The sequence below is a fragment of the Micromys minutus genome (assembly GCF_963924665.1).
Source record: "Micromys minutus genome assembly, chromosome: 3".
Classification (NCBI taxonomy): Eukaryota; Metazoa; Chordata; class Mammalia; order Rodentia; family Muridae; genus Micromys; species Micromys minutus.
The window spans coordinates 60,073,098-60,088,010 of NC_137972.1; positions in this window are offsets into that span (position 1 = coordinate 60,073,098).

Consider the following 14,913-nt stretch of genomic DNA (forward strand, 5'->3'; position numbering starts at 1 on the left):
GGTATTGTTCAGCTGGATGATGGGAAACAACATGTTCTCCCTGTAGACCAAAAAGAAAAATGAGAAATACAAATTGATTTACTAAGATTCCCAGCAGAAAATGCATATTTTAAAAAATATTTCTTGTAATTCTATGTAGGAAATGGTGCAAATCCACCCAAATAGCTGTCCTTTTTAATTGTCAAGTCTAAGATATACAATTTTTCTTAATGTAATAACCCTACATGTTGAAATAGCATTCAGTTTGTATATCTCTTTCTTACATCTTTTTCTGGGAAGAGACAGATGACTGTTGAGAAGAGATTTTGTGTATTTAAAAAATAAAGTATCCCTTGACAAAAATTTTGTAATTTACTTGCCATAGTATATTTTCAGTTACATCAAACTGCATTGTATCCATTTTTATGTTTTTCCCCATAGAGTTTTAAAATTAGTATTTAAAAGGTTTGATTTGCAGAAGACCAAATGTATTATTTAAATAGCACTTTTATAACGATGGCCCAGAACTTTAATTTTCCACTTTGACAACGACATGTGCTTTTTACATCAATTACAACGATGCTTGATCAGTATGCTTGTCTCTGTTCTCTCCGGAAGGCCCCAGCTGTTCTAGTTACATCACTAGGTGTGGTTCTTTTGGGTACTGCCTCATGTCAGACAGAAAGAATGAGAGCAAAGAGCTAGAGGGAGTCTGCCCCTCAGATGATGTCTTTGTGCTTCAGTTGTCGGTGCCTCGGCTGTGCCCAGAAGCATTCTCTGAGTGCTCAGCTGTCTCTGTGTAACCTGTGTAACCCTGAGACACGAGGATGTCCATCGGGGACTTTACATAGAAGAACTGATTTTAAAAGGCCCAAGGAGCTTAGAGCACTTAAGTGCAGTTTAGGAGACTTTCCTAGTTCTACCTCCTGTTGCTGACACTCACAGGGGAGATGTAGCTTTCCTGCAAATCACAAAGAGGCAAAATGCTTCCTTCCTGAAACATTGCCATTGTTTATGACCTGTGGGTTTCAAACTCTTTTGTGGAGCTCAAGCCACCTAATGCCATCAGAAAGCTTCAGATATTTGCATTATGATTCATAACAGTAGCAAATTTACACTTATGGATTAGCAGTGGAATAATCTTAGGGCTGAGGATTACCAAACAGGAGGAACTGCATTAAAGTGCGGAAGCGTTAGGAAGATCTCGAAGCGTTATGGAAATCTCTCTCCTCTTTGCACAGGATGCCTCAGGAGTCATGCCTCACTTCTGAATGTCTCGAAAGCAATGATGGGATGCAAACCGTTTTTTGTGTAAAAATCTGATTTCAGCATCCATTTGTTTACATGTTTGCATCTCACCTCGGGTACCTGATGAGCCCGTGAGGAAACGTCTCCTGGTTGATCCATCTGTTTGCTGTTGGCTTCATGGAAACCAGAGTTCTTTTGCCCTTTTGCAGAGAGCACTGTCTTGGTCCACCCTATGATTCTGCCATGATGTGGCCTTGATGCCCCTGAATTCCATGCTGCTTCCTGTTCTTCCTGCTCACTTCTGTTCCTCTCTGTTAGTGCCTCTTCTCCATCATTTCCGAAGCCACACCCTCATCAGCTCCTCACTTTCCCCTACTTGTTCTTGCAGGCCTCCCTCAAGGCTAGACTTTTTTCTCCTTCCTCTCCTTGGACCCCTTCAGATCTCCCCAACATTAAAATTTGATTTTGTTGGCTCAGACAATCTTTTCTCTATTTCTATCCTCACATATCATTCTAACATGGTCAGTAGCAGCTGCACTGTGACCTCTTCATCTCAAGCATCTCTGATCTCTCTGGTACTTCTACCCAGTTATTCGAGGTTATCTTCTGCTACAGATTGTTTAAATATGTGAGGTGGGGTTTTTTCTCTTTTGTTCATGTGTAAGAAGCTTGGTTCTCCATGTAGAACCTCTAAGAAGCAGAGCCTACTGAGGGGAGAAAAACTTTCAGAAAGGACTAACATTGTTCTCATGAAAAGCCTTCTAGTTCCCTCCAAAGCAGATCGTAATAAAAGAGCAAGGCTGGCTGCTCTTGAGTTTGCTGTATCACCATGTGTCATCTTTTTTTTCCTCCCAGGGGCTTCTAACATGATACTTTCCACTTTTCCAGTCTGGTTAGAGGAGACACAGTGAGCCCTATAAGGAAGGAGAAAGGGTCATTGCCAGCACCTGAGTTATAAGAAGCTGCATGGTGAGACCTGAACCAAGGCTTCCCTGGCTTCACCTACCTTGGAGTCTCACCATTCTCACAGAGAACAGGGAGCATGGGCCTACTACTGTACCCCGACTGCATCAGTACTTCCCAAAGCACATCAATGCTCACGATCTGAGTGTATGGTGGTATTTATTCCAATCAGCATCTATATTAACAAGATAAGGAAAGTTCTGGGTTCTCTTGTGGGGCTGTGAGAGGTTTGTATACCACTAGAGTGTTTTGTTTTGTTTTTTAAGATCTTTCTCCATATGTCAAGAACTAACCAGTAATTCCTAGTATACATGTTAGACTTTTCTTTTGGATGCTTAGATCAGTACACCAAATCTCTAATTCCAGTTGCATGAACTCATGTATGTATTTAGCCTATTCAGAGCCTCTATTCCCTCCCCTGTGGCATAATATTATTTGATTTCAACACCAGGTGACTGCAAACAGAGTGGTGACATCATGTAGTGTTTCGGTATTTATAATAATTTATGTGTAAAGAAGACATAATTAAGGATGTGTTGATGTTGTGGAAGTGATCTAGAGAAAATGAGAGGGGCAGGGGACACATCTTCAGCAAATTTGTATGTATTGTTAAGCAACAAGCTCAGGTGTAGTCACCAGATGGTTGGAGAAGGGGACCGTCATGTGAAAGGGACTAACTCAGCTAGGTAATTCATGTTCCTCTGATTCAGTGCCATTTTGAAACTCTTCTTCTTTCATCTCTAGTGTTGTCCTGCTTTAGTGACAATCTTATTTCACTGAGAACAAGGTGAAAACCCTCAGAGGGGGAGAAATCTTATTGCTAACGTTTTATATTAACTTGCACCAGGGCCTGAAAAATGGGAGAACCACTCTGGATTTATTCCAAGTGGGCTCAGATTTGTCTGTGTGCTCTCAGATGCTGTGTGTTAGATGCTCATGATATGTAAGTAGAACGGTAAGTATTTCACATATTAATCTTCATGAATGCTCTGATGGATATTTTCATGGCCAGTTCTCTAGACTGAAAAAGGAACTTCTGGGCTAGGTGAAGACGGAGACCACTCCTAGTCAGTAGGGATTTCAGCTGATCTCCCTGCTGTAGTTCCAGCTTTCCTGCTATTATAGGTAAGCTTATGTTTGACCAGAGGGTGGAGGGAAGCAATTTGGGCTGTCTTCTCTGGTTCAGTAGGACTGGGTAACACCAAGCCTATGCTGTTTCCTATGGTTGGTAGAGGGTGTGAAAGTCCCACGACTCTTTTGTTCTGGGTCTCATCTCTTCTGGGTTCACCTCCTCCATCTACTTTTCATAGTTCCCCATTGTCTGTTTTTAGTGCTTTTAAGATCCTGAACCATACAGAGTGCGAAAGGATGGAATGATAATCTCTACTCTATCTAATTAGACCATCACTTTCTTTTGCTACTACAAAATAGTTCACATCATCAAACGGAATTCTTTTAAAAAGATAACTCTTAAAAAAACCCAGCCAAACTACATTTAAAACATCACAGTTTTACTTGTATTTCAGGTGGAGAAGAGACAATTTTAGGTAAAGATGTAAGATCTTAAAGCAGGTTATATGTAAGTTCCCTATTAATTCCTGTTGTGATTACTGCTGGAAATAAAGACCTACACGTGTTCCCCATACTGAGAACACAGCTCTCTGCTTCCACTTACTTGTTGATGATTTTTTTTTCTTACTAGATGGCCACTGTGATTCTGATATTGGATCCCCAGTAAATCTGGGTCATTGAACCATTAGCAGAACATGCCAAGAATGGTTGTTGTAAATCAGTGTCACTATTCAGTAGCTTCCCATCTTTGCACAGAGTATTCAGGCCTAAAATAAAGAAATCAACTGAACGAGGGATGGAAGGGAGAATCTCAGCATGAATTGAAGACATGATAGAAGAAATGAATACATCTGTCAAAAAATGTAAAAAGCTTCTAGCACAAAATATTCAGGAAATCTGGGATGCTAAGAGTAATAAGATGAAGGAAAGGGAAGAAACAGGAGTCGAAGGCTCAGAAAATAATTTCTACAAAAATCATGAAACATCCCCAATCTAAAGATGGAGGGGCTAATTAAGTGACAAGAAGCATATATAACACCAAATAGATAGAACCAGGAAAGTCCCCATTACACAATAATCAGATTACTAAGCACACAGAAGAGAGAAAATATTTAGTTTCAAAGAAAAAAAAAAAAGACTAAGTAACACATAATGGCTGACCCATTAGAACAACACCTAACTTATCAGTGGGGACTCTCATAGCCAGGAGGGTAGAGACAAATATTCTACAATCCAGAGATGCTAGCCTTGAGTACTTTAACTAGAAAATTTTCAATCACAGCAGATGGAGAAAGAAAACATTTCATGATAAAGCCAAGTTTAAACAATGTCTATTTATAAATCCAGCTATATAGAAGATGTGAAACAAGTAATTACAAACCAGTAAATCAAAGGGAGGGAAGGGAGGGGGCACACAAGAGCAACAAAATAAAAGTAATCAGTTAACACTGTTGATTTATAATGTGCAACTAATGGTTATAATTCCCAGTAAAAGGACACAGACTAACAGAACGAATGGGATTCAGAAGGAGGTGGAGAGGAGAAATCGTGATCACAATATATTGTATGAGTATTTTCACTAAAATAAAACCTATATGATAGGAACATACAAGAAATATAAGATGCTATGAAAAGACAAAAATCTTTGAATTACAAACATAGATGAGGTAGCATAATGGCATAGACCACATCTTCAACATGATCATAGAATAAAATTTCTCCAAAGTAAAGAAAGACAAACCCATACAATAAAACATGCATCTAGAATTCCACATAAACAAGACCAGAAATTAGAATCACCATAGCATATCATAGCTAAAACACTTAGTAATACAGAGCAAAGGAAGAGCATTGGAAGCTTCAAAGGAAGAAAAACTAAACAAAACACAGTCATTTATAAAGGAAAAACCCATCAGAATAATAGCTGATTTCTTTGTGGACACTTTGAGAGCCTAGAATAATACATTTCCAGCACTAAAAGACCATGAAGTCTAGATTACTAGACTACTCATAAAAATACGCACAATAGTTGAAGGAAAAAGAAAATTTTTTCATAATATACACAGTATATAAAAATTTCACCCAATAGCCTAAACCTAAAGAAAATGCAACAAGAATGTATTTTAGGGTAAGAAGAGGAATGAACATAACCAAGATTCTGTAGAAAGAAATAGAGAACCCTAATTATTAAAAGTACCACCAAAACCACCCCCAAATCCATAATGCGATGACCACAATCAACACCTTCTTGTCTCTAATAATATTAGTGGCCTCAGTTCTCTAATTAAAATATAGAAATTGGTGAATATATCAATAAACAAAGCACATCTATCTGTTGTCTATGAGAAACACTTCTCCGTTTTAAAGATAGCTGTCACCTTAATGTAAAAGAATGGACAAAAGAAAGTTAATCAAATGTGACCAGGAAGAAAGCAGGGATAGTTATATCTGTGAAATAATATTTCAGATTAAAAAACTAGCAGAAGAGATAAGTTGTGAATTGCTCCCTCAAGAAGGATGCCCAAACAAGGAGTAGATTATGTACTTAAGTGAGGTGAGGTGAAATCTTAATTTGTAAAATAAAGGCTAGAGCCTGTGATTGGTTGGGAGAAGGGAAAGGCAAAGCTGGAAGTTTAGAAAAGAAGAGAGGAAGGAAAGGAAAGAAGAGATGGAGGACAGAGGGCAAAGAAGATGGAGGAATAAGAGGTGGAAGATGGAGCTGACCCATGTGGCCTTGGGAAAAGAGTAGTATAGGGTATATTTGTCCAGTCTAGGTGTGCAGCTTATACATACATTAACTGAATTAATAAATATATTAACTGACTTGTGTGTTATTTGCATGGGCATATTGGGGTTGGAGATTAACTGATATAAATCTGTCCGCTATCAATATATGTCTCTTTTTCCTTTCATGGGGCTAAAGGGAGCTGAGTGAGACTAGAACAATTGTTGACATTCCACTGACCAGCCACAGTGGTAGCTCTAAGCATTTCCAGGAAAAACTGGTTTGGTGAGCTTCACAAGCTGGCCTAAACACATATGTATCAAACTCTGGTGCATTCATTTTATAAAAAGTACACCCCTAGACTTAAAAACACAGATTACATTTAACTCAAAACAAACAAACAAACAAACAAACAAACTATCAATTGAGTGAATAGGAAGCCCACCATGAAGAGATTCTTTTCTGGTTATACATCTGACAGGAGATTAATGTCCAGAATATAAACAGAACTAAAAGATGAACAGAAAAAAGCCAAAGATTTAAAATAACAAACAACAACAATATCAACCCCAACCCACTCAAAAAAATTCTGCAAGGGAACTGAACAAAGTGTTCCCAAAAGAAGAAAGAAAAATAGCTGAGAAATGTGTTCATCTTCCCTAAAAATTAGGGAAATGCAAATCAAATCATCATTGAGATTTCATCTTACTCCCGTCAGAATGGCCAATATGGACAAAACAACTTACAACGAATGCTGGAGGGTATGCAGGGAAAAGGAAACCCCATTCACTGATGTTAGGATTGCAAAAATTTTTCAACATTTCTAGGAATCAGGATAGAGAATTCTTAAAATGCTAAGTATGTACCATATGACTCCACTATACCACCCCTTGGCTTATTCTCAAATGACTTGATATCCTACTTTACAGATACTTGCTCAGCCATGTTCATTGCTGATCTACTCACAATTCTAAGAAAATGGAAGCAATTTAAATGTCCTTCAACTGATGAATGGATATTAAAAATGTCAAACTGTATGGAATCATTGAGTTGGTTTTGTTTAGCTGCCTTGAGAGGCATGCATAATGGAATTTTTGAACTCTGATCCTGTGACTCTTGGGGCACTTTGTATGCATTTCAGTTCTTAAGAATCTGATGCACCTCCTTAGGTAGTGAAGCACAGAGGTCACCCATGTGAGTGTGTATTCCATCGCGCTTGGCAAAGCATACAGAACTTGGCTAAACATTTAGCATTGGATATTAATCTTGTATTGTGCTGTCTGGCCATAAATCTGCCATTATGTTCTGTTGTTCTGAGCTTATAAAAAGTCTTACTGCTTAAAATAAACTCATTTCAGTTTTGCTGAGATCCCTTTAACATGGCCTTGTTTATCCCCACTGACTATATCTGGAGATCCTGGTTTGTAACTATGTGCTTATTTATATAAGTACAAATGTAGTGCTATAGAATACTATCCACCTATTAAAGTCTATCAAGCTATTAAAGTCATCATTGTTGGAGGAGAATCTACAACCACTAATTTATCTATATAAACATTCATCCTTTTACCCACAGCTAAGTTTAGTCAACCCTCATCAAAGAAATGTCTCTCTGCAACAAAGACTACATCATAAAACCACAACCAATCGAACATCAGAGTTGTGGCACTCAGTCCTAAGAGGTACATCTATAAAACACTTGTACCTAAGACTTGGGGAACATTTTGGATGAGGGAGCAGAAAGATGGTAAGAGCCAGAAGACCAGGGAGTTTGCTGTGAGATGGTTTCCTTATAATGTCAGGAGCCACATCCATAATGTCTCACTAATATGACTGCCCAGACTTGAGCTGAGCAAGGACAAAACCGATGGGCATGCCAAAATAGACAGGAAAAAGCCCGTACGGCTTCAGCCCTAGATAAAGAACCATAGGCAGCTGAGAAAAGTTGGGAGAAGTAGCAGCAATCTTTCTCAGAGAAGAGCACACCAATTGATTGTCCAGTGCCAAATAATTAGCTCTGGAAGCATACTCATAAGTAACAAATGGGCTAAGAAGTTTACATTTAATAGTATGTTTAAAATATGTATGTATATACATATATGCATGCCATAAAATTTAATGAAAAAAGAGGTCATAAATTTGAAAGAGTGTGGGGATGATTATATGGAAGGGCTTGGAGGGAAAAGAGAAGGGAGAAATATTGTAGTTGTAATTTGAAAAATTAAATAAATTAAAAGGAACAGGAGACTATGTTGAATGGGATATCCCAGTCCCAGACAGAGATGATGTGACATGTTCCTTTTCCTCTGAGGTTATGAGGTCCAGATCTGGGAGTATGTATGCTGGAGTAACTACAGACACTAGCAAAAATAAAAAGGAACTATTACAGAAGTGAGGGGGCTAGATCGTGTGAAAGTGATCTGAGGGTGGAAATGGGTAGGAGGAACAGAGATGGCCACCTCTACATAAGTGCCCGAGATGCACAGGCACAAAGGCATCTCCTGCAGGAGGACTTAATTGAGGACTGCCTGAGAGACCAAGGATTGCTGACACAGACAATGCCAGCCAATCAAGAACTGCTGTTTAGAAGAGATGCTGCTTTCTTAGGACCGATGGAGTGTGGGTGGAAGGTATCAAAGGCGCTTGTGGCAGCTTCATGTTTCTCACCTGCTCCTGGAGTCTGTGTCATTGACTCCATGCCACCTCACCTCCAACCCCCAAGGGTAGGTAGGGTCCTGTGGCAAGTATTCCAGGGCACAGGCAATAGAAATAGGAAAAAAAAAAAAAAAAAAAAAAAAAAAAAAAAAAAAAAAAAAACCACAGAGCTTTAATTAGAAATAGAGAAACAACACAAAGAATGGCTTTGAGATGCTCTCTCCAAGAGCAACGACCATCCAACAAAAACCCACCACAAAGCATGAGAAACCTTCTTTTGACTTATTGGTCAGGGTTATCCAAGAGACTACTAAAACATAGATGTCACTGCTGTTCCCCTTCCTTGTCTTCCAAAGATAAAATACTAAGTCCTTATTGCTGAAGATACAATGCACTTCAGACACGAGATTCAGAGAACCTGAGCTCAATCTCACTCAAAAGCTTCCTCCCTGAGGATTAGCTTTCGTGGTGCCAGAAGGCACTATGTTTAACATTTCCAAAGGAGGGAAGCAACCAGTAATTCTACCAGCTATGATGCCTATGAATTACAATGACAAGCATGGAACTAAATCTTAATAGTGTAATAGTGGTATATGTTCCTTGGTGGGAACCAAAGCTCCCATTTGACTTTTGGAAGCCCAGTCAATAAGAGGTAAATCATGCCTGGTATTGAAAATGTAACTACTTGCAGCTAGTAAAGCCATGGATCTTAGAGAAAAACTTACAACTCCCTCTTTAGTAAACCACTATAATCATAACTACATTTCAAACATTTATCTATATACTCACAGAACAGTATACCCTTCACTGTAGTCAAAAATTTCTTTGCAATAGAAAGACAATTATAAAAAACCATAACCAATCAAACTGCAGTTACATAGCCCAGTCCCAACCAAAACATCCACAGCATAACTCTTGTACCTGTTATTCAGAGATCACTGTGGAAAGGAGATGAAAAGATTTTAAAAGTAAGAAGAAGAGAAATTTGCTGTAACATTCTGTCTCCTAGACATGTCAGAGAAACTACATCTATGGGCTTTCACCAATATGGCTGCCTGAACAAGGCTGACACCTATAGACAAGATAAGATGAAAGGGAAAAACTTAATTAGTAAGGTCTCAACCCTAGACAAGTAACAACAGGCAACCCAGGAATGATGCCATTAAAGAAATAGTCTTCCCAAGGAAGAGCACATAAGTTGGTGATCTAATATTAATTGGTTAGCTCTGTATATGCATAATAAGTCATGCATAGCCATTGTATTTGTATGTTTAGATAGATTATTTATATGATTAAGCAATTGTATTTTTAAATTTTTATTTATCTGATTTAATATATTTAATTTATATATTATTTATATAATTCAAGAGAGGGGGTATATAGCAGTGTTTGTAGAGAGGAAAGGAAGGGGGAAGTAATAAAATTATAATCTCAAAGATTAAAAAAATGTAACAACAAATAAGAAGTTAGGACATAAAAAGAACTGGCTAATTTAGTACTGATTAAATAAAACAAAATTATTTAGTAATTCAAGGCAACACATATATAACATTGTATAATGAATAATGATAAGTTTAAAACTCTAATAAAAACAGAACCATTTCCTTAGCATTTACATTGTCTTAGGCATTATAAGCAATATTGAGCTAATTTATGGAGCCAGACACATGAATTCTAGGCAAAGGCTCTGGCATTTTGTATTGTGGACTTACAGGGCTGGGTGTCCCAGAACCAATATCCTCTGCATGCCTAGCAGTAACTGTACTTTAAATATTGGTGCCTTTTTTATATCTTGAATGAATCTATCAATTTATTAAAAGTCCTTCTCCACGCTGGGCCCCACATTCCATGATTCAAGACATGCAGGATTTTTAAGTTGAGGGAGAAAGAGGTTGGATCACGCAGATCTTTAACACTAATTTTAATTTCTTACCTTGGCTGCCATTGCTAAAATTTTAACTACACACCATGGTATGATTCTGCAAAAGTTCATGCTAGGTAACCAATGCATTTCTTGGGTTTCCTTACAGAGACTAGGTGAGGGGTTACTTACAGGTATGTGGTCACTCCTCCCTCAACCGACCAGACCTGAAAAGTCTTTCCCAACAGAGATGAAGGCTTCCCTAGAGCTGCTGTGCTAGTCTTCTCCCAACTCCATATATTCTAGGTTCTGCCCCAGGCTAAGTGGATCATTCCAGGTATCAGGAAGCAGCTTAACACTCAGGTTCAAATTTAAATCCTGTGCCCTGTTCCCAGCCTCTATGCTGGGGTGGAAACAGTCAACCAGGCCACCTGGGAGAACAGCTGAACCCTCCTCCCCAAGATGGTGATTTCTTGGCCCAGAGGACTGTCTTATAACAGTTACCAACATGTCTGCTGCATCATGGACCCTAACATGAGGTATAAATGTATATGAGCTCCCCCAGCTCCCACCAGCTTTTGCTAGCCTTCAATCTCATAGAGTTTTGCCTCCAGTGGTTGGGAATCAATGAGGAATTCATGCAGGAAATGGATTTGGTTGTTCTGCCTGGAGGGAGAGAGTCTGTAAGGTGTCTGAACGAAACAATTGTTCTAGGTAGAAGCCATCAGGAACTTTAGTGGGCCTCTCTCCCTGTCTGATGGATTCATTAGTTTGTACACTATCTTAACAGAGACACACGGGTTTCCATTGAAATGCAGGTACCCTGCAAGGCAGACACCTGGTGGTGGATGGCCAGCGGCACTCACAGCTCAGGCAGACTGCACAGTTCAAACATGGGTACCCTTTGTAACTTAGCAGATTCAGGTCAGGATGTCTGAAACAATGCTCTAATTCTAGAAAGTTAAGCCAAATCTCTGAAGGTGGGCCTTCAGGAGCTGCATCACTCTGGCCTCAGAAAGTTTTGTCAGACTACCATTGAGGTTCCGTACAGTGTCCCATGGGTCAGACACGTCTCTGCTCCCTCTCTTTCTAGGAGCCCCCGAAAGGTTATTGTCTTAATAAGGTTTCTGCTGGTGTGATGAAACACCATAACCAAAAGCAACTTGGGTAGGAAAGGGGTTTATTTCACTTCTACTTCCACATCACAGTCCATTGCTGTAGGAAGTCAGGGCAGGAAATCAAGGCAGGAACCTGGAGACAGGAACTGAAGCAGAGACATGGAGGAACACTGGTTACTACTGGCTTGCTCTCCACAGCTAGTTCAATTTGTTTCCTAGACCACTCAGGACTGACCGCCTGTGCAAATAGGGCACTACCCACAGTGGGCTGGATCCTCTCACATCAAACATTAACCAAGAAAATGCTTCAGAGACTTACTTAACGGTACAGTTTATGTTTACATTTTCTCAGTTGAGGCTCTGCTTTCCAAAATGCATCTGGTTTTGTGTCAAGCTGACATAAAAGTAATCAATGCATTTGCAATCCCTCTCCTTGGTCTCTATGGGGACCATAGTTCAATGTTGCCTTGCCTAGACCTAGAACTTATGGCTTGGTCAACAAGGGTCTGGAATTTACTCTGATTCCTGTGCCCACCCCAGGTTCTCAGGGAAGATGTATAGCTTTGCATGTAAGATTTTTGACAAACATGCTGGGCTTGCTTGAGCAACACCAGGCAGAAGACAAGCACATGTACTGGTTAGTGAAAACTCCCCAAATGTTGTGTTTGATGGCAGTCTATACTTGAAAGAATGAAAAAGTAAGCTTTCCAGTTGTTTTTATATTCTTGGCCCAGGAAGTGGCATTATTAAGAGGTGTGGCTTTGTTGGATTACGTGTGGTCTTGTTGGAGTAGGTGTGGCTTTGTGGGAGTAGGCATGTCACTAGGGGCATGGGCTTAAGACCCTCATCCTAGCTGCCTGGAAAGCCAGTATACTGCTAGCAGCCTTCACATGGAGATGTAGAACTCTCAGCTACAGCTGTACCATAGCTGCCTAGATGCTGCCATGTTCCTGCCTTGATAATAATGGACTGAACCTCTGAACCTGTAAGTTAGCCCCAATTAAATGTTGTCCTTAGGAGAGTTGTCTTGGTCATGCTGTCTGTTTACAACCAAAAATCCCTAACTAAGACAGATATTTAACACTGAGCCTCATGAGGTGATTACTTCCACTGAGCACTTTGTACTCCAACCAGTTACTGTTCAAGGTCCTGCTAGGCAAGTACTTTTTAAATCCATCCATCCATCCATCCATCCATCCATCCATCCATCCATCCATATATCATTTATCTATCTATCTATCTATCTATCTATCTATCTATCTATCATCTATCTATCATCTATCTATCTATCTATCTATCTATCTATCTATCTATCTATCTATCTAATCTATCTATCTACCTATGTATCTATCTGTCTGATTGTCTGTCTGTCTGTCTCTTATCTATCTTTCCAGACAATGTTCAGGAAGCTCTCATGTCTCCTCCTGCAGACCTGAGTCTCCCAAAGGCATAATCCAGTCTGCACTGATTTTTGGAAAAGTATGCTAAAGACTGAGCTGGCCCCAGGCTAGTTTTTTTGTTTTGCAGCTTCTGGTTGCTCTTTCATTTGTTAACATGATGCTCTACAAATGCCAGTCTGTAGTTCAAGGTGGCCGAATCTTTCATTTCAGCTTCTCTTCTCATTGGGAATGCTCAACTATGTCCTTGCTTTCCTCTCTAGCTTACCTAGGAGGCAGATGTGTCCCCTTTCCCCATCTTGTTCAGGCCTAGCATGAATGCTTCTTTTGTCAGACAGACAGTGCTGGTGAAGAGCACACACTGCCTGCCTCCAAGCAAACGGTGTCTTCAAGATTCCAGACAGGTCTTTGTTTCTTAAAAATCATCAGTTTCCAGCAAAAGTCAAAGACAATATATTTTAAAAGCTGGATAAAGCAAATTTGCTCCTCTAAGTTGTTGACTAATGTTTGTGATGACTAATGTTTGTCATGTAACTTTAATGAGAACTATGCTATTCCTAACAGTTTAGATGGCCATTTGAATATGAGTCATTTGAGATAACTCATCAGAACCCAGTCACATTTTCCCTGACCTCTGCACCCCTTAAAAACATTAGTGGTTAAATCAGTCTCTCTCTCTCTAGACTGCTATATATCTTAGATAGACCTCTCCTCCCAACATCCTGCTCATTCCAACCATGTCTATAAAGGAAAATATGTGCACTGGAGATATAGTCAGTGGCACTGTGATGAAATTTGGGAAGAAGGCTATCAAAGCCTGGGCTCTGGGAGCCCCAGCAGGCTGTGCTTGGCCCTAGTGTGCCTGTTACAGAGGCAAGTGTTAATGGACAGCTGAGAAAAGAAGTAGAGGACAAGGCTAGGAGCTCCACTCACACATACTGCAGGGACAGAGACTTTTAGGGGTGTCCATAGCCTTAGGTGACTGTGTCCTCACCCCCACACTGGTCTCTGCCTTTGTTTAACTAAGTAAGTTAAGAAGTGGAGTAAGATAGATCACTGGTCTTTACGTAGTCTGATGGCCACACTCACTGTGACTCATGTTTGGTCAGCACTCCTCAGCCTGCTCGCTCTCTCTCTGTGAGCTGGGGCTGTGCAAAGCCTGTATGTCTCAGCCTTGCATCTTAGCACCTGGCAAAAGAGCCAGCATGCACACAGTACTGCTATTTCCCCTCACTCGCAGGATGTGAATCAGACCATGCCACTTTCCACCTCCCCTTCTCTCTGGCCATGCACACCTCAAAGGGGCAGAGACAACCAGCTGAACAAGTGGGCACAGTAACATGGGTTTTGGAAACAAAGCACATTGGAATCCTTGAGTCAGACCATTCCATGTGTAAACAAATAAAAACGTTGTATAAAACTTTGAAGGCTATCTTTGGAATGGGGATGGAGAGGCCACGGAAGGAACGGACATAATGGGAGAGCTTTGACAGTCATAAGTTATACATTATTACAAAAGTTATAAGTTGTACTGGAAAATAAGTGAGCTAGCTGCAACCACTTGGAAACTACCATGAGGTCAAAACCTTTTAAAAGGCTTTTATGAGTTAATAGGGAGCTAGATGCCTATGTTGGCTAGGAGAGGGCTGATAAGGGAAGTACTGGCTTTTCTTAATAAACAGAAACATATTCTGTGAGGTTTCTAAGAAATGCTGGCTTTAAGTAGCAATTCTTTTTACCTACCAGAGGCAAGGCCAGTCTGTGTTAAGCCCAGAATGTTATTTAGGACACTCAGTGGCACCACCATTTAGAGGATATTTGTAGGGGGTCAATTGGAGCTAACATGCCAGTCTTTCCTGTTGATGGTGTGTGTGTGTGTGTGTGTGTGTGTGTGTG